Genomic DNA, 21,805 nt, shown 5'->3' on the forward strand with positions numbered 1-21,805 from the left:
TGAAGACAGATACATTTTATAACAATAATAACTAATTTTAAAGAGCACTTATTAAGGGTCATGAAGATTCTGGAGGAGGAAATGGCAACCCACTCCAATATTCTTGCCTGGAAAATTCCATGGTCAGAAGAGCCTCTTGGGCTACAGTCCATGGGGTCACAAAGAATTGGACACGACTGAGCACATTCACACATATATTAAGGGTCAGGCCCTATGTTAAGTGCTCAGTTCACATGTATTATTTTGTATATTCCACCCAACAACACTATGTGGTAAGTAGTATATCTTTCCATTTTATAAATGAAGAAACAGGAGCTGAGAGAAGTTAAGTGATTTGCCCAAGGTCACATCATAAGTAGTTATGTTTCAACACAACTTTGAGATCTTAACCACTGAGATATAATATCTTTCTATTGTACAGCACTAATTATTGTCAGACTTTATTTTTTTGGGCTCCAAAATCACTGTAGATGGTGACTGCAGCCATGAAATTAAAAGACGCTTACTCCTTGGAAGAAGAGTTATGACCAACCTAGATAGCATATTGAAAAGCAGAGACGTTACTTTGCCAACAAAGGTCCGTCTAGTCAAGGCTATGGTTTTTCCAGTGGTCATGTATGGATGTGAGAGTTGGGCTGTGAAGAAAGCTGAGGGACAAAGAATTGATACTTTTGAACTGTGGTGTTGGAGAAGACTCTTGGGAGTCCCCTGGACTGCAAAGAGATCCAACCAATCCATTCTGAAGGAGATCAGCCCTGGGATTTCTTTGGAAGGAATGATGCTAAAGCTGAAACTCCAGTACTTTGGCCACCTCATGCGAAGAGTTGACTCATTGGAAAAGACTCTGATGCTGGGAGGGATTGGGGGCAGGAGGAGAAGGGGACGACAGAGGATGAGATGGCTGGATGGCATCACTGACTCAATAGACGTGAGTCTGAGTGAACTCCTGGAGTTGGTGATGGACAGGGAGGCCTGGCGTGCTGCAATTCAATGGGTCGCAGAGTCGGACATGACTGAGCGACTGAACTGAACTGAACTGAATTATTGCCAGATAATACTTGGTTATTGACAACTGTTAGAAAGTTAGAATCCGCAAATAGATACATTGATTAGGCAAAGTAATTCCACCTAGAGAGATAGAGCTAGTATGGGAGGAGGTGGAGCAGAATGTCCACAAAAAGTTGTGGCCAGCAGTGATGGCTCACACTGGAGTCATGGAAACCAAAATCAGGTAGATCAATGCCATATGTGAAAAATCCTGAAAGCCCTGCACAGGAGTTTGAATTTAATGTAGCAGGCACTGTAGTGTTATGTGGGTGTGTTTGTTAATCACTCAGTCGTGTCCCTCTGACTCTTTGCAACCCCATGGACTGTAGCCCACCAGGCTTCTCTGTCTATGGATTTCTCCAGTCATGAATACTGGAGTGGGCTACCATTTCCTTCTCCCTGTAGTGTTATAAAAGTTCTTGAACTAATACATTTCATCACCTAGAGCCAGACATTATGGAATGCAAAGTCAAGTGGGCCTTAGTAAGCATTACTATGAATAAAGCTAGTGGAGGTGATGGAATTCCAGCTGAGTTATTTCAAATCCTAAAAGATGATGCTGTGAAAGTGCTGCACTCAATATGCCAGCAAATTTGGAAAACTCAGCAGTGACCACAGATTGAAAAGGTCAGTTTTCATTCCAATCCCAAAGAAAGACAATGCCAAAGAATGCTCAAACTACCACATAATTGCACTCATCTCACATGCTAGCAAAGTAATGCTCAAAATTCCCCAAGCCAGGCTTCAACAGTATGTGAACCGTGAACTTCCAGATGTTCAAACTGGATATAAAAAAGGCAGAGGAACCAGAGATCAAATTGCTAACATCTGTTGGATCATAGAAAAAGCAAGAGAGTTCCAGAAAAACATCTACTTCTGCTTTATTGACTATTACAAAGTCTTTCACTGTGTGGATCACAACAAACTGGAAAATTCTTCAAGAGATGGGAACCAGACCCCCTTACCTGCTTCTTGAGCAATCTGTATGCAGGTCAAGAAGCAACAATTAGAACTGGACATGGAACAAAAGACTGGTTCCAAATAGGGAAAGGAGTACATCAAGGGTGGATATTGTCACCCTGTTTATTTAACTTATATGCAGAGTACATCATGTGAACTGAGAGGCTGGAGGAAGCACAAGTTTGAATCAAGTTTGCCGGGAGAAATATCAATAACCTCAGATAAGCAGAGGACACCACTCTTATGGCAGAAAGCAAAGAAGAACCAAAGAGTCTCTTGATGAAAGTGAAAGAGGAGAATGAAAAATTTGGCTTAAAGCTCAATATTCAGAAAACTAAGATCATGACATCCTGTCCCATCACTTCATGGCAAATAGATAGGGAAACAATGGAAACAGTGGCTGACTTTATTTTTTGCAGCCTCCAAAATCACTGCAGATTGTGTCTGCAGCCATGAAATTAAAAGACACTTCTTGGGAGAAAAGTTATGACCAACCTAGACAGCATATATTAAAAAGCACAGACATTACTTTGCCAACAACGGTCCATCTAGTTAAGGCTATGGTTTTCCCAGTAGACATGTATGGATGTGAGAGTTGGACTATGAAGAAAGCTGAGAATCGAAGAATTGATGCTTCTGAACTGTGGTGTTGGAGAAGACTCTTGAGAGTTCCATAGCCTGCAAGGAGATCCAACCAGTCAATCCTAAAGGAAATCAGCCCTGAATATTCATTGGAAGGACTGATGCTGAAGTGGAGACTCCGATACTTTGGCCACCTGATGCGAAGAACTGACTCATTGGAAGACTCTGATGCTGGGAAAGATTGAAGGTGGGAGGAGTAGGGGACGACAGATGATGAGATGGTTGGATGGCATCACTGACTCAATGGACATGAGTTTGAGCAAGCTCCAGGAGTTGATGGACCAGGGAAGCCTGGCGTGCTGCAGTCCATGGGGTCACAAAGAGTTGGACACGACTAAGTGACCAAACTGAACTGAAAATTGTTCTTGTAATTTGGTTTTGAGGTGTGGTATTTGGTGGAGTTAGAGCTTCCTAGTGGGAGGAGAGAAGAGAATATGAGGAGGTAAACTTTCATTGTACTGAAAAAAAGGTAAATTTAAGATGTCATTGACTGATTACCCAAGTAAATACACTCCTTTGACAGTTTGAATTAAGATATTGTCTTTTCATTGAGAAGCATTGGGGTTGGCAATTGGAGTCTATATTTAAGAATATTCATTGAAAAGGGGAAGATGGAATAGTGTAAATAAAGAAGAGCAGAAGGCCAAGACAATAGCTTTGATGAAAACAGTTTGACCATGGCAGGAGGGAGGGGAGCCAGAAAGCAAACAAAGAAGAGCTATTCACTGAAGTCGAAGAACAAAGGAGCACAATGTCATGGAAACCAAGAGAAGGCCAAGAATGAAGGAGCAGGTACTCAATAGTGTCAAAAGTCATAAAGAGGCTGAAAACATTCAGAAGCATGAAACCTGAGGAGAGACTGGAGATCATCGGTGACACTTGAGAGAGAGTTCAATAAGGTAGAAAATGTAGGAACAGATTTCAGGGAACACTTAGGCAGGAATGTGAGTGAAGGCAATTAACATGAGAACTCTGGCCCTAAGAAGGGAGAAGTTGAAGTGTTCCAGCATAACACACCCATGGTTTCATAATAAAAGACAATAGAAAAGTAAAATTCATCTAAGAGAACTGTATCTGCTGGAGCCTCTATAGCTTTTTTTTTTTTTTTTGTGGCAGGGAAACCAGTAGTATAAATTTGTCTTTTTACTACTGAATACTGAACAGCACAATTCTCTATTTCTATGCTGCCTTTCCATCAGCATTAACTTTACATTTTCCTTAACTTGTCATCTTTTCATGCTGACAGTAGGAAAGAGAGGAAAAAAAAGAACTTGCTAATCGACTGAGATAAAAGTGGAATTTCCAAGACTGTCGATCAACTGACATCCCTGGTGGCTTTTCCATGGCAGCAGAGTATCTAATGTTCAAGGATAAGAAGAATCAGACCATGGGATGCCCACCAGCTCTCCGAGGGACAGAACCCCACTTTTGCAGGCATACAAATGAGCCCTGAATAGGTTGTGAGATAAGAAGCGGTGCAATGTGATAGCTCTGCATTGTGCAAAGGGCCCTGGACTCTCCTGATGGGAGAGAAAGGTAGATGCTGTGTGGCTGGAGTAGATAATGACCTTAGAAAAGAATCTCTCAGAGACGTGATGTATTTCCCTGGACTTCTGTGCCAAGATAGCTCGTTGTTTAATTGTGTAAAATATAACACTGAACAGCTCCTTTCCTCTTTCCTTCTAAAAATGCTTACACTTGCAAAGGGAAAGTTTGGCATCAGTTTCCATCCATTTCAAAGGATTAAAAAATGTCTAACGTGGAGATGTATTGATTGTTTGAAAGGTCAGCAGCACATTCATAGGTTATGGTACTACTTCTGAATAGCCAAGAGGCTGAGTAACAGGAGGAACCACAGGAAGAAACAAGAAAAACAAAACAAACAAACAAAACACAGAGGAATGTGCCCTCATGTAAAATCAATTGTTTTATAGTCTTTGTTCCTAAAGGAAAATATACTGTATGTGTATATACACACGCATAGTATTATCATTTAAGATTAGAGTGTAATTAACTCAGTGACTGAAAGAAATAATTGTAAATATATTTCAGTTTTATGATGTAACCTTTAAGATAGGAAAAAAGAAAGACATACAGAGAAGGGCAAGGGAAACGGAAAAAAAAAGATGAGAAAGTGCAAAAAAATGAAGTGAAGGGGATATTAAGAAGAAACTTGGGTAAGAAAATAAGGAAAATGAGGGAGAGAGAGAAAGATAGGTGTGTATTCAGTGAGCACCACCTGTGTTCTCAAGCATGCCTGCATACTAAGACGCTTTAGTCGTGTCCGACTCTCTGGGACCCTATGGACTGTAGCCCACCAGGCTCCTCCAACCATGGAATTCTCCAGGCAAGAACGCTGGAGTGGGTTGTCATGCCCTCTTCCAGGGGATCTTCCCAACCCAGGGATCTTATGTCTCCTGCCTTAACAGGCAGATTCTTTACCACTAATGCCACCTGGGAAGCCCCCTATGTTCCCAGAACAGCATAAAGAGCTAAGAGAGAGGCAGAATGACAGAGCAATCAATGGAAAAGAAGTCCTGACAAAACCCTGTGTTCTGAGATGGTTGTGCGGGTTGGTGATCTGTTACCCTTTTTACTCACTGTTCTTTGCCTGCTTAGGGCACCAAGGGCTTCCCTGGAGGCTCAGATAGTAAAGAATCCATCTGCAGTGCGGGAGACCTGGGTTTGATCCCTGGGTTGGGAAGATCCCCTGGAGGAGGACATGGCAACCCACTTCAGCATTCTTGCCTGGAGAATCCCCTTGGACAGAGGAACCTGGCAGGCTACAGTCTATGGGGTTGCAAATAGTTGGACTTGACTGAGCGACTAAGCACACAGGGACACCAAAATCTATGTGCCTGCTTGTCATCACCCTCTAAAATCAGGACTAGCTGTCTAGCACTTTAGATCAGTCCTTTCAGTGTTTGCAATAATACATCTTCTTTTTTATTTTCAAAGTTCAAAGCACATTTTTGAAATAAAGTTTAAGTTTCCTTTGGGATCTTTGAGGTTTCTTCTTGAGTATGAGGGAATGACTGCATTTTAGAAGCTGGCTTTGTAGTCTTAGTGATATCATGGCACAAGCTCCTGCAGGAAATCATTTGACATTCAAAAAGCAAGACATTGCATTTTAACACCTCTGATGATTTATTTTTGGAACCAGCTATTATTTTTATTGTGCTGAGCTCTCCTGGCTCCTTGTACATTCAAGAACCCTTACTCTTTATGTTTTTGGTATGTCTCAGTGAGAAACATCTCACTGGGTCCTCCCTCCATCCATCCCTTTCTCCTTCCTTTGTACCTTTAGTAATGCCCACTGTAGTCTCTTTAATTGCTCTTTAATTGCTCCTCTTGAACACTGCCTTTGGGATTCCAGGGGAAGCATATTGATCTCTGACCTGCCTCACCTAAATCACATCTGAAATTTGGATAAAATCCATTAGTGTGCTGCATACCACCTGTCAACTCTAGCCCAGTTACTGAAAATCAATGTACATTTTACCTGGTTCTTTCTAAAACAGTTATATTCAGGCTGATCACAAACTTCTGAGGTATTAAATACATGTGATATACATTTCATATATTATCTGCATGTTAAAGGTTGCTGTATTACAAGTTCCATGAGTATAAGGATTTTGTTTTCTACTAGACAAATTCCCCAAGGTATGATAAATGTGTCACTTTTATCTCTGCACAGTACTGAATTGATGTAATACTGAATATCTCTGAAATGACTTCCATAAAGATTGGATGTATACCAAGGGGGAAAGAGTGGGGTGGGAGAATTAGGAGATGGAGTTGACATATGTATACAGTACTGATACTATGTATAAAACAGATAACTACTTAAAACCTACTGTATAGCCCAGAATAGCTGTGAAAAGAGAAGCAAAAAGCAAAGGAGAAAAGGAAAGATATAAGCGTCTGAATGCAGAGTTCTAAAGAATATCAAGAAGAGATAAGAAAGCCTTCCTCAGCGATCAATGCAAAGAAATAGAGAAAAACAACAGAATGGGAAAGACTAGAGATCTCTTCAAGAAAATTAAGGATACCAAGGGAACATTTCATGCAAAGATGGGCTTGATAAAGGACAGAAATGGTATGGACCTAACAGAAGCAGAAGATATTAAGAAGAGGTGGCAAGAATACACAGAAGAACTGTACAAAAAAGATCTACACGACCCAGATAATCACGATGGTGTGATCACTGACCTAGAGCCAGACATCCTGGAATGTGAAGTCAAGTGGGCCTTAGAAAGCATCACTATGAACAAAGCTAGTGGAGGTGATGGAATTCCAGTTGAGCTATTTCAAATCCTAAAAGATGATCCTGTGAAGGTGCTGCACTCAATATGGCAGCAAATTTGGAAAACTCAGCAGTGGCCACAGGACTGGAAAAGGCACTCAATATGGCAGCAAATTTGGAAAACTCAGCAGTGGCCACAGGACTGGAAAAGGTCAGTTTTCATTCCAATCCCAAAGAAAGGCAATGCCAAAGAATGCTTAAACTACTGCACAATTGCACTCATCTCACATGCTAGTAAAGTAATGCTCAAAATTCTCCAAGCCAGGCTTCAGCAATATGTGAACCGTGAACTTCCTGATGTTCAAGCTGGTTTTAGAAAAGGCAGAGGAACCAGAGATCAAATTGCCAACATCCGCTGGATCATGGAAAAAGCAAGAGAGTTCCAGAAAAACATCTATTTCTGCTTGATTGACTATGCCAAAGCCTTTGACTGTGTAGATCACAATCAACTGTGGAAAATTCTTCAAGAGATGGGAGTACCAGACCACCTGATCTGCCTCTTGAGAAATCTGCGTGCAGGTCAGGAAGCAACAGTTAGAACTGGACATGGAACAACAGACTGGTTCTAAATAGGAAAAGGAGTACGTCAAGCCTGTATATTGTCACCCTGCTTCTTTAACTTCTATGCAGAGTACATCATGAGAAACGCTAGACTGGAAGAAACACAAGCTGGAATCAAGATTGCCGGGAGAAATATCAATAACCTTAGATATGCAAATGACACCACCCTTATGGCAAAAGTGAAGAGGAACTCAAAAGCCTCTTGATGAAAGTGAAAGAGGAGAGTGAAAAAGTTGGCTTAAAGCTCAACATTCAGAAAACGAAGATCATGGCATCTGGTCCCATCACTTCATGGGAAATAGATGGGGAAACAGTGGAAACAGTATCAGACTTTATTTTTGGGGGCTCCAAAATCACTGCAGATGGTGACTGCAGCCATGAAATTAAAAGACACTTACTCCTTGGAAGGAAAGTTATGACCAACCTAGATAGCATATTCAAAAGCAGAGACATTACTTTGCAAACAAAGGTACGTCTAGTCAAAGCTATGGTTTTTCCTGTGGTCATGTATGGATGTGAGAGTTGGACTGTGAAGAAGGCTGAGCACTGAAGAATTGATGCTTTTGAACTGTGGTGTTGGAGAAGACTCTTGAGAGTCCCTTGGACTGCAAGGAGATCCAACCAGTCCATTCTGAAGGAGATCAGCCCTGGGATTTCTTTGGAAGGAATGATGCTAAAGCTGAAACTCCAGTACTTTGGCCACCCCAATGAAGAATTGACTCATTGGAAAAGACTCTGATGCTGGGAGGGATTGGGGGCAGGAGGAGAAGGGGACGACAGAGGATGAGATGGCTGGATGACATCACTGACTTGATGGACGTGAGTCTGAGTGAATTCCAGGAGTTGGTGATGGACAGGGAGGCCTGGCATGCTGTGATTCATGGGCTCACAAAGAGTTGGACACGACTGAGCTACTGAACTGAACTGAACTGATAGCCCACAAAACTCTACTTAATGCTCTGTGGTGACCTTCATGGGATGGAAATCTAAAAGGGCGGGGGGGGGGGATAGATGTACACTGATTACGTGATATATACCAATAGATGTGTAGCTGACTCACTTTGCTGTACAGTAAAAAATAACATAACATTGTAAAGCAACTATACTCCAATAAAGTTTTTTTAAACTTGTATGCATATGGTAACAGTATGCTTAACATATTTATTTATATATATACATAGGCTTTTATGGCTGACTTCTCTCATGCCCACTGAGAGCTAGCACAGCAGCCTTGAACTGTACACTTCTGGCTACTAAAGTAACACATTGTTTTGCAGATATTTTCAATAAATGAGGGCTCTCCTGTATTATCCTAAAGTGATTTTTTTTTTTTTTTTAATTTTCGCTGTGAAGCAACCTATGCTCCCTGCAGTGGCAGTTGGAGTTGCCCTAACCACTGAACAACAGGGAATTCCCATAAGGTGAATTTTTTTTAGTGTGGCTGTTTCTTCAATTATGTCCTCTCCCTCTGCCATTATTTTTCTTTCTGCCTTATAGCTGACAAAAGCTTTGTCTCAATGGTCTTCCTTTGTGACAACTCTAATTCTGTTAGCTGAATTGTAGCAAGCGGGTTTTACAGAGGCTGTAGTAGTCACCGTCAAGGAAATGATCAAGAAGAAAGGATAAAGGACAGGAGGCATTTATGAATTGTTAGGAGATCCTTGGTATTATGAAGTGCATCATAAACTTCTCTGTAGTCTTGTAGACCTATAATTATATGTGAGATAGTTCAAAGAAACCTTGTGCAGGCCTGATGGGATTCAGGAGAAGCTTTCCCCAAAAGATGAAGAGACCATGTCTCCACCGGGACTAAGTTATCACGAGGCACTCCAACTCTGCTTAGGTTAGCACCGACCACATTAGCACTCGTGTTTCCAAAAAAAAAAATATCCTCCATCCTACATAGATTGTACCTTTAATGTAGAAATTGGCAAACCATGGCCTGCCAGGCAACCCCAGTCTGCCACCTGTATTTCCAATAAAATTTTACTGGAACACAGAAACACTAATTCTTTATGTCTTTTCTATGACTGCTTTCCTGCCACATCAGCAGGGTTAAGTAGCCCACAAAGCCTAAAATATTTACTATCTGGCCCTTTATTAAAAAAAAAAAAAGCAGAGAAGTGTGCCAATCCCTGCTCAGTTCAGTTCAGTCACTCAGTCATGTCCGACTCTTTGTGACCCCATGAATCGCAGCACGCCAGGCCTCCCTGTCCATCACCAACTCCCGGAGTCCATCGAGTCAGTGATGCCATTCAGCCATCTCATCCTCTGTCGTCCCCTTCTCCTCCTGCCCCCAATCCCTCCCAGCATCAGAGTCTTTTCCAATGAGTCAACCTTCACAATCCCTGCTCAAAAGAGTACAAAGAAGTGCTAAAGATTTTTGAGTCATAGAAAATACAGAATGTTTTAATTCAGGTTCTTCGTAGAAACAAATCTACTTGTGCTGTGTTGCCCCATACCTAAAATGTCTCAGCATTAGAAGGAATCTTGTGTGTGTGTATCCACATTCAGTCATGCCCTACACTCTTTGTGACCACATGGACTGGAGCCCGCCAGGCTTTTCTGCCTGTGGGATTTCCTAGGCAAGCAAACTGGAGTGGATTGTCATGCCTTCCTTCAGGGGATCTTCTGGAACCAGGGAGCGAACCTGGGTCTCTTAACATCTTCTACGCTGGCAGGTGGATTCTTTAGCACAGTGCCACCACCTTGGCAAACACTAAGTCCCCCTCCCTCCTAACGGGAATGCAGCTAGGCAAGCTTGCTTTGTTGTTTGTGAGAGGTTGAACTGGTGGGTGAAGTGAAGAGAGTAAACACCTAGCTGAGGGAATGATTTGCCTATTTATGAGAACTGAGGAAGCAGCCAACTTACAAACAAGTGCATTTGTGACATAAAGAGAAACTGCCACATTTGATATGTTAATAAATAAATCATTTTTTAGTGCTAATTTACTTCAGTAGGACTAGTGCTTGGCAATATGTTCTCAAATTTGAGTTTTTCTAGACAATTAAAAGCAATAAAGCTTAGTTTCTTCTATGTTATAATCCACAAATTTATGTTAATTAATGCTGTACTTCCTCCAGAGACTCTGAATCAATACAAGTTTACTGTTTCTTATTTTAACAAAAAATGAACTTCCCTTCTCCAACTTATATATCTGGAAGTCATTCTGTAATTCCATAGTTTGAGGGAATGGAACATCTCACTGGTGCACAGGTAAAAAGAATCATGGTACAACTCAACCTCAGTTGCCATAGACGACAAATTGAGATGAATGTGAAAAGCCTGCAGTCATGAAACATCTAGCATTAGGGAAATACTGAAAGTTTTATCATAAGACTCCTCTTACAGATTTTTTTGCTATTACTTACTGATCTAAATTGTTTGGGAATGTAAGGTATACACACTCACACACCCACATATATGTTGTTGTAGTTATTCAGTCACTCAGTCGTGTCTGACTCTTTGCGACCCCAGGACTACAGCACACCAGCCTTCCCTGACCTTCACTATCTCCTGGAGTTTGCTCAACCATCTCATTCTCTGTTGTTCCCTTCTCCTCTTGCCCTCAGTCTTTCCCAGCATGAGGGATGAATGAGGGATAGTAGAATGAATCAGTTCTTCCCATCAGGTGGCCTAAGTAGCAGAGCTTCAGCTCCAGCATCAGTCCTTTCAATGAATATTCAGGGTTGATTTCCTTTAGAATTGATTGGCTTGATCTCCTTGCTGTCCAAGGGACTCCCAAGAGTTTTCTCTAGCACCACAGTTCAAAAGCATTAATTCTTAAATGCTCAGCCTGCTTTATGGTCCAAATTTCACAAAAACCATAGCTTTGACTAAAACACACACACATACACACACAAACACACATACCTTGGATAGCTCCTAAAATATTTTTACCATAATTTTTGTGTGTGTGTGTGCTCAGTCATGTTTGACTTGTGACCCCATGGACTATAGCCCACCAGGCTCCTCTGTCCATGGAATTTCCCAGGCAAGAATACTGGAGCACATTGCCATTTCCTCCTTCAGGGGTTCTTCCTGATCCAGGGATCAAACCTGCACCTCCTGCATTGGCAGGCAGATTCTCTACCTCTGGATCACCCAAGAAGCTGATTTTTACCATAATACTTTAAGACAAAAAATTATTTTTGGCAAGAATTGCAAATTAACTAGAGTTTATTTTTGTAGATTTTCAATTTTTATTACAAATAGAATTAGAAAGTGAATTAAGTTACTGAGCATCTCTTAGTAGGCTGGTAAGTCAGTCACAGAAAAAAAATGTGAATTTGTTGATTAAAACCCTTGAGGTACAGAAAAGTCAGTCTCTTTCTGAAGTCTCTTTAGCTACTTCTTCTGTCCATGGTTAATGATATCACCTCACTGAGTTCTGAAAAGTCAACATTTCTCAATTATCCAGTTATTTCATGTATTATCATGAATTTGGTTAGTTCTTCAGAGGGCTAACTGAAATGGAAAACCTAAGGTAGGTAAGCAGCAAGAGAAACAGAGATCGATTCATGTGGAGAGGTGCTAAATTCGATGCCGCTCTTTTGGATCAGTACCTCTAAGATGGCCTGCATTGGTGTCCCAAATTCTAAACATGACATTTCTTTGGAAATCCAGGTAAATGTAGTCTGGTGCTATCATTATTTACATAAAAATTGTTTTCAAATAACCAAGCTGCCTTGATGTCAAAGAGGGAATCTACTGTGATAAGTCAGAAGATGGAACAATGGCACTGATTGTGACCAAATAAATGAAAAAAAATTTGAGGAATTAACCTTAGGCTGCCTTGTATATTGATGAGCTCTTTAATCTAGCAAGTGCTGAAGCTTGATGATTTTTGCCAGAGATGCACAGATGCCTATACTGAGCAACACACTTGACCAGATGACTTAATGCCTTTCAGCTAACTCTAATATTCCACAGTTTTATGTTATTGATTTTTCAGTTCATGGGACAAATAAATGTTCATCCATATGTGTTTAAATACAGAATAATTGGACAGAAACACCTTATGAGGACTTCCCCAATAGCTCTAAAGTAAAGAATCCAGCTGCAATGCAGGAGCCACATGAGATGCGGGTCGATCCCTGGGTCAGGAAATCCCCTGGAGGAGGGCATGGTAACCCATTCCAGTATTCTGGCCCGGAGATCCCATGAACAGAGGAGCATTGTCGGCTGCAGTTCACAGGGTCACAAAGAGTCAGACATGCCTGAAACAACTTGGCAGGCATATATGCATGCAAACACCCTATGAAACACAAATAATTTGGTTGTCAACAAAGACAAAGATTTTCCAAATGAGTTCACTATACTTATTATTCAGTATAAATGTTTTAGAAACATACACTACCTGATTCAGATATGAAAACTTTGGTTATAATATTGAACTATAGGTAATTGATCTATATAGTCTGTACAATATTGATCTGTAGGTAAACTTAGATAGTGTAGTTACCATCAGATATTCATTTAATAAGTAATTGTTGCATGTTTCTTATGTGCCAGCATTTTGCTAGGCTCTAGTCAAGGCCATGGTTTTTCCTGTGGTCATGTATGGATGTGAGAGTTGGACTGTGAAGAAGGCTGAGCACCGAAGAATTGATGCTTTTGAACTGTGATGTTGGAGAAGACTCTTGAGAGCCCCTTGGACTGCAAAGAGATCCAACCAGTCCATTCTGAAGGAGATCAGCCCTGGGATTTCTTTGGAAGGAATGATGCTAAAGCTGAAACTCCAGTACTTTGGCCACCTCATGCGAAGAGTTGACTCATTGGAAAAGACTCTGATGCTGGGAGGGATTGGGGGCAGGAGGAGAAGGGGACGACAGAGGATGAGATGGCTGGATGGCATCACTGACTCGATGGACGTGAGTTTGAGTGAACTCTGGGAGTTGGTGATGGACAGGGAGGCCTGGCATGCTGTGATTCATGGGGTCACAAAGAGTCGGACATGACTGAGCGACTGAACTGAACTGAACTGAGGAATCCAATGATGAATGATAAAGATTTGTATTACAGATCATGTGGTCTAGTTGGATATCTGTATGATAAAGAAATTAACCATAAAGTGAATAAGAATAATTGTAAGCTGGGATAAATGTCAAGAAGGAGAGCAACATTGTGCTAATATTAAAAATAATTAAGTGTTGGAGGACCACTTTAGGGTATTTTGAAAAGACCTCTCTGAGGAAGTTCTATCTATAAGATATAGTCATAGGAAAGAGGGAGAGGGGCAAACACTCCAGACTGAAGGAATGGCATGTGTAAAGACCTGAGATGGGAGGTGTTGAGATATTGAAAAAAGGCCAGCAGAATTGGAGTCTGGTGAGAAGGGTGGGCAAGGGCAAGACAGACAAAAGATGAGGTTGGAGTCACAGGCATGAGCCAGACGTTACAGAGCCTTGGAAGAGGTTTGAAGTACAAGACCATAGAGAAATTTCTAGAAGAGGATCTTTATGATCTGAATTATGTTTTGAGAAGAAACCTCTTGCATCTGCTGAAATGAAATGTGAGAGAACAGAAACAGCAGAAGGAAGGAGATGGTTAGGAAGCTATTGCTGTAATCCAAGTGAGTATTGGTCAACTCCTGGACTCAAGTGAAAAAGAAGAGGTAAAAAAAAGTAGAAAGATGTAATATTTAGTTTAGAGACAGGCTCAGGATGTATGGAGGGTGATGGAAAGGAAAGAATGTCTATTGTTTTCGAATACATTAATAGGTTCCTAAAGGGTTAGTTTTTTGTTTACTGTTGTTTATTTCTATGTGGGCATGGGGTTGTTCTTAGTTATTTAGATGATTTTTTGTTATTGCTACTTTATCTGTTGTTGCTTTATACTTATTTCTTTGTTTTGTTTTTGGTAAATAGCTTAATATTTTATTAGAGAGAAAGGCTCCTTGTTTTATCAAGTTTCTTCTGTGTCTTGTTGCAGATTTCCCAAGTGACTCAGTGGTAAAAACTCCACCTGCCAATGCAGGAGATGTCAGAGACACAGGTTCAATCCCTGGGTTGGGAAGATCCCCTGGAGGAGGAAATGGCAATCCACTCCAGTATCCTTGCCTAGAAATCCTGTGGACAGACAGGCTACAGAACCTGACAGGCTACAGTCCACGGATTCGCAAAGAGTCAGACACAACTTAGAGACTGAGCAAGCAGACACACTTGTTACAGAGAGTATGACAATATAAGTACATTGCTTTTGGAGTTTTATTATATTTGGATTTTCTGACACTAATTGCATGATGTCTTCAGAAAAGGATTGCACATTCTGCCTGAATAATGTAAAAGATTTTGTTCATAGTAGTATGCTTCCATCTGACTTGTTTACTCAGAAAACTACTCCAGTATTTTATCTCTTCATTATCTTTCATAATATTTCACATGTTTTAAAACTGAAATATATTCTTTCTTACTCCATATATCCAAGGATGTTCAGTGGCTGTCCCTTTGTGCTATTGTTAATTCTATAAAAAGCCTTCTTATTTTAAAAGATTGGGAGTGGAAAAATAAAATGTGATGTAGCTATACAATGGAATACTATTCTATAATAAAAGGAATAAAGTACCAGGGAACTCCTAAAAGTTAACAACAACAACAAAATTCAATTCAAAAATGGGCAAAGGGCTTGAATAGACATTTCTCCAAACAATATATACAAATGGTCAAGAAGAACATGAAAAGATGCTTGACCTCACTAAATGCAGTTCAGAGTATCTTCTTCTAATTCCAAACTTAAAATTAAAATACTTATCATACAAATCATGGTTTAGTGACAATGATGTACTATTGTTTGATCTTAGTTTTAATGCATTATATTCATTTTGTTTACTGCATATTTTCTTGTCTCTTCAATTGGATTATAAGCACATTTAAAAAAATCTTTTTCCTACATCCTTCATGTTATCAACAGCTTCTTTTTTTCCAAGTTTTATTTATAAGTGTACCACTTTGTTTCTATGCTTTATTGTAATTTCTCTTAATTTAGAAATTCACTTTCTTCTTCTTCCATTTGAACATCTTTCCCAGTTTTCCCTGTTAAAGTTAGATCTACTTAAGAAATTACTTTCTTATAATGAAAAGTCCCATTACTTTGCTATTTTTTTTCCTGACTTCTCTCCCCAAGGTTGTTTGGGGAGGTTGTTCCCCAGAAAAGAAGAATTGTGATTATTCTGTGTAGCTCCCGAAGACAGAATGAAGATTAATCCTGGGAAGTGCGAAGAAGAAAGACTGTAACTCAGTTTGTGGAGGACCTTTCTAATAACTACAACTAAGTGATGGCCTCTGGATGTGCCCAGGTAGGAGCTGACTATTTATCAGCTCCTGGAGAAGGAATGCCAACATTGCAGTGTCATGTCTTAGAGGAATGATTCCTTCCAGATTATTCCTGACTCTAGGATTCCATCATTCAGAAAGGTTTTTTTCCCCAACTCCCCGCCTCCCACCCCATCTTCTTTAAAGTCTAAGCAACAATTTAAATAAAAGAAACTATAAGATAAAATAAAACCTCTCTGGCATGGCCACCAAAGTAACATCTTCAGGGTAATTGCAATTCTGTCTGACCCCCTCTTTGGCTGCGCACTTTGCAATGTTGGACTTTGTTCCCACCTTTCCAGTATGTGTCTCCTTTTCCGTTATTACTAGTGCTCTCAGCTCCCAGCACTGGGATTAGTCTTAGCTGCATCTCCAAATGATTTTTTTCTTTTATGTTTTTTACATTTAGCATGAACTGACATGAAAAATTAACATTGGCCTTGAGAGATTAGCAGGAAGTCTTGCCTTATTCCTATAATTCCTCAAATTTATTTTCCCATCTATCATTTTATTAAGTTGAAATACAACTTTTTACATACATCTACTACTCAGTTGAAATACCACATTGCGTCATACATTTGTATTAGGAAAAGAATCCCAGTTTGTCAGGTTAAAAGCTTTTCCTTGATTTAAACCATCTGAATACACTTCCTGCATCCTGTTCTGCTGTAATCAGCTTTCACAAGAGTCAGCCATTTTCTGTCCCTCTGAGAATGCCCACTATGTTCAGTGTGGTGACATAAATTCTGCTGTTCTAGCCAGAGTTTAAGCTCAAGAGTAATTAAATTCTAAATCTGATTTCTAATATCACATAACAAAAAGACAGTAGAAAGTCCACCCAAATACTAGAAGGTGGAGGAGTAAGACTGAAGTAGATTTAAGATTGGCTCCTTTTGAGAAAACCATTATTGATATGTTGAACTTAAATACATATAAAGATTTCAAACATGGAAATTATGTGCTCTTGCAAAGATTTAATGTGTTGTATGAGAGACTATATATGACCTAGGATAGTCCCAGTGAGCTCAGAGAAGGTACTTGTTCACTCAACGTCAGAATGACCTCATTGTTAATTAGACACATAGGATTTGTACTGGATGTTAAACATCAGAATCATAAAGGTCTTCATGGCTAATGTCACATCTTGATTGTTATTGCTAATATGTAGTTTGTATAATCATTCATGCTCTTTATCAGCCTAGTATTTCCAAGATGAAGGATATCATGTGTGAAAAATGCCAGTGCAGTAACATGTACACTATAGACACTTGAAACAAGCCAGGCTCTTCTTTCTATTTCCTTTGAACTCACTCACTAGCTTTCTATTTTTGCCTAAGCTCTTCAGCAATAAATAATATACATAGGCACCCTGGTGGCTCCAACAGTAAAGAATCCACCTGCAGTGCAGGAGACCCAGGTTTGATCCTTGAGTTGGGATGATTCCCTGGAGAGGGGAATGGCAACCCACTCCAGTATTCTTGCCTGGAGAATCCCATGGACAGAGGAGCCTGGTGGGCCAGAGTCCATGGGGTCACAAATAGTCTGACATGACTGAGCAATTAAGCAGGCACACACACACACACACGCAGGCAATAAATAACAGACTTCCTGCCATTTCCATTTCTTTAAAGGTGGAAATCTGGAATTCTACCACTTTCTTTCAATAGGCTTATCCTGCATTATCTGTTTAAAGACAGGGCCTCTGAAGGAGCTCACAAAACAAAAATGCTACATCAACCTTTTATATGGTCTTTGAAAATCATTAAACCTGGAAAAATATCTTGGCCTATCATATTTATGTTTGTCTCACTTATATTTTGCCAGGTTACTTCCTTTCTCAGGAGTTAAGTTTAATTTTCTCTGTTTCCTTAATGTTTCCACATTAAGTGAAAAAAAGCAATGTGTACATAACATTACCCCCATCATCATCACCACACCCAGACACACATTTGCACGTCTATCTGTAGATTTACAAAGATTATTTCATACTTGACTTCTTTTATACCCCTGCTAAATCAGCATGTTAATTTATTTTCAAGGCTACTTATAGGACTGAACATATGAAAGCTTGAGAAAAGTTGTGATTTATGTGTATGTGTTGGCAGAGAGCAGTGAGACTATAATTAGTCTTGAAGGAAGCTAATGTCACAGTACATACTAGCCCTCCACAAGCTCACATTTCTAGTCTCATGGTGACTGCAAATCTTGGTGAAGTCTAGTCTTTTTTTTCCCTAGGAAGGAGAAGACTCAAAACTGCATTCTTGAGCTGAGTGGATAAATGGCTGCTGAATTATCTCAAGGAATGTCACAGCAGCATGTGCCTATTGATTCATCATTTTGAATAAGTTGTTTTCCCCTCTCACTCTAGTCCAGTGGGGAAGACATGGAACATTTTGGAAAGGGGAAAAAATACAGGAGTACTTTGGGGGAATTCTTTAAGCAAAATATAATGAAAAGTGAAGTCTGGGGATATAACAATGAGCCAAAATAACAAGTGAGAGCTGTTGCTGAGGAGGGTGTGAGGTAAAGAGGGGGTGGACAGCCAAACTCTGCCAGATACGTATGCATATCAGCACCTCTCCTCCTTTCTCCCTTTACTTTAACCTTGAGTGGAGAAAGATTAAACATTGAAATAACAGAAACTAGGCTGGGAGAAGGGATGTGAGAAGGAGATATCGAAATCCCAATCTTTCACTCCAGTCTTGGTATTTAAGGGTCATTGAGAATCTTGAGTACCTAAGTCAAGCAACTTTCTAAAGCTTCTTATGGATCTTTTTTTTCTAAAGAGAAAGTTTTGTGCATCTCTTGTACCTCATTTTTTTTTCTGTTATTCTCCCAAAACTCTTGTGTACTCTTCAGCTGTCATAGGGTCCCCCTTAGGATACCTCACTTAGGTCCTCTGCCATCCTCCGTCAATGCCCAAATCTCCAAATGACCCCTCCCTTTCTCAGTTCATTACAACAAATTCCCAGATTCAGAATGCAATTTGTTTCACTTATGTCGGATTCAATTGATTTAATTCACATGAAATTATTAAAAAGGGAATTTAACAATTCATAAATTTCTACTTTTATAATCTGAATGAAATACTAATTGAAGGTTTGAGTCTAGAATAGATATTTGGAGGGAAGGCTTTCCCAGAGTTCTGGCCTCTTCCAAAATCTACCCCTCTCCATTTAATGAACCATCTTTAGAATGTTTCAACTTTGCTTTGTCTGCTCACCTTTCTGAGCCCTTGTAAATATTTCTGTTCTCAATCAGACTTAGAGACAATTGTAGGAGTAGGCACATTTTCAAATGAGCAATTCCAAATCCAAAAATGGATTTCCCTTTTTTAAAATCAATATCTGGCTATTAATTTACTCACACATTAAAGAGCTCAACTTTCAAAGATGTTAGGAAGTTTATCATACATATTTAACAAATATTCTTTATTTATGCTAATAGAAATACACAAAACAGCCTAGCAGGTTTTTCAATAATGGTTAAATAAAAATAACCCAGAGTCATTAACTTCTTGCCTCTTTGCCTTATGATACAAATGTCTGATTTTAATTTTATTCTTTAAATGTATTTTAACTCTCAAAACTACAATTTTATGATATATAATATTATAGACACTAAAATATGTTACACACATTAATATCTTGAAGACTATACCTCTAATTTATTGTTTTCAGGGACTTTATGCAATCCTGAGAATAATGCTTTTTCCATCCCCCCTCTGCATCTATATAAGCTTAGTGTCACATGACATAGATTAGGAAAAGCTCTAATCCCATGTTAGTTTGTTTTTAATTCACACCTGCACATCTCTGCAGCACATGTCTACAGAGCTCATTTAAAAGCCAAGCAGCTTCAAGCATAGCTGTCTGGTGCATGTTCTGCTCGTGGTTCAGAAGTCAGTCATGTGCATAAAAACACAAATGTGGGAAATGCTGCGTATTGCTGGTAGGCTTGGAAATCATTATACAAAAGGCCTTTATAGAGAGCAAGATATTAAAATGAATTTCTTTGAAACTCATGATTTGGACTGATTTACCAAAAGTTCAGGGACAAAAGAAAGGTGGCAGATTCTGAAATAACCATCCAAAATGAGATGATAAACCATCTTCCCAGGATTTGCAAAGGAAGCTTAAAACTACTAACTTTATGACCCTTGGCTGACCATATACCTTTAGCTTTTAAAGGGGGACACGGAGGCCTGGAGAAGGAAAGGTGAGAATTTTGAGAAAGGATTTTCCCAGAGAGATGCTCAAATCAAGTCATGTGGATTCACCACCTTCACCCTCCTGAAGGTAGAGGGTACGGAGGGCAGGGCTTCATTCTCACTTTACTAACGTGAGGAACTTAGTGGGACCAATCTAAACATTTAAGTAACTTTCCTGTAGCTTGAGGAATAGTAAAGTGGTGTCTGATATCGTCTTGAGGATTGAGCAGAAGGCCACATCTTTTAGTTGCTTGTTTACATAAAAAACAAAAAGAGAAATAGCTATGGCAGGGACAGCCTGCATGCCCAGAGTTTGATGGGCTAAAGACCTGTGAAGGTTTCCCACGGATCTAGTGTGGACTCTCTGGAGGACCTTGCTTGGAGTATTCTTAGATGCAATTTGAGAGATCTAAGATGAGCCAGGAGATCTCAGCTAACAGACAGACCTAAGGCTAATGGAGCAATAAAGTTATCAGCTTCAGGAGATGCATTTTTACTATAGAGGGAGCTTTGAGAGGAGATCCCTGGAAACTGAGAAGAGGGGATGTCTGAGCAATCCACAAAGCCCCTGATGAGAGGAGCCAGCAATAAACTACCACAGCTAGGTGAAACCCAGGTCAGATTACAAGGATGCCAGTAAAGTAACACCAGACAACTCACACACATAGACACAAACACACACACCTCTTCCTTCAAAGGACCCAGGAATCACAGCTAATGTCTATTTTTTAAGGGAATAAGAACTTTTTTGAATCTTTATTTTAGAGCAATTTTAGGTTCACGGCAGTATTGCTCAGGGCCCCTACATGTAAAGCATTCCTCATTTTCAATATACCCTAACAGACTGGTAAGGAAAATTATGACCAACCTAGACAGCATATTGAAAAGCAGAGACATTACTTTGTCAACAAAGGTCCATCTAGTCAAGGACGTGGTTTTTTCAGTGGTCATGTATGGATGTGAAAGTTGGACTACAAAGAAACCTGAGCGCAGAAGAATTGATGCTTTTGAACTGTGGTGCTGGAGAAGACTCTTGAGAGTCCCTTGGACTGCAAGGAGATCCATCCTAAAGTAGATCAGTCCTGGGTGTTCACTGGAAGGACTGATGTTGAAGCTGAAACTCCAGTACTTTCGCCACCTGATGCGAAGAGCTGAATCTTTTGAAAATACCCTGATGCTGGGAAAGGTTGAGGGCAGGAGGAGAAGAGGACAACAGAGGATGAGATGGTTGGATGGCATCACTGACTCAATGGACATGGGTTTGGGTGGACTCCAGGAGTTGGTGATGGACAGGGAGGCCTGGCATGCTAAGGTTCATGGGGTTGCAAAGAGTCAGACATGACTGAGCAACTGAACTGAACCAAACTGAACAGCCTGGTACCTGCCTGCCTGCTAAGTCACTGCTGTAGTGTCTGACTCTTTGAAACCCTATGTACTGTAGCTCATCAGGCCCCTCTGTTCATGGAATCCTCCAGGCAAGAATACTGGAGTGAGTAGCCATGCCCTCCTCCAGGGGATCTTCCTGACCCAGGGACTGAACCCGTGTCTCTTACATCTTCTGCATTGGCAAGCAGGTAGTGCCACCTGGGAAGCCCCTAGATTAGTACATTTGTTACAACTGATAAAGTTACACCAACATATCATTGCCCCAAGCCCATAGTTTATATTAGGTTCCAGTGTTGGTATTCTGAATTCTATGGGTTTGGATAAATTTATAATGATATGCATCTACCACCATATTATTACTAAACAGAGTAGTTTCACTG

This window comes from Bos javanicus, chromosome 1 (assembly GCF_032452875.1).
Source record: "Bos javanicus breed banteng chromosome 1, ARS-OSU_banteng_1.0, whole genome shotgun sequence".
NCBI lineage: Eukaryota > Metazoa > Chordata > Mammalia > Artiodactyla > Bovidae > Bos > Bos javanicus.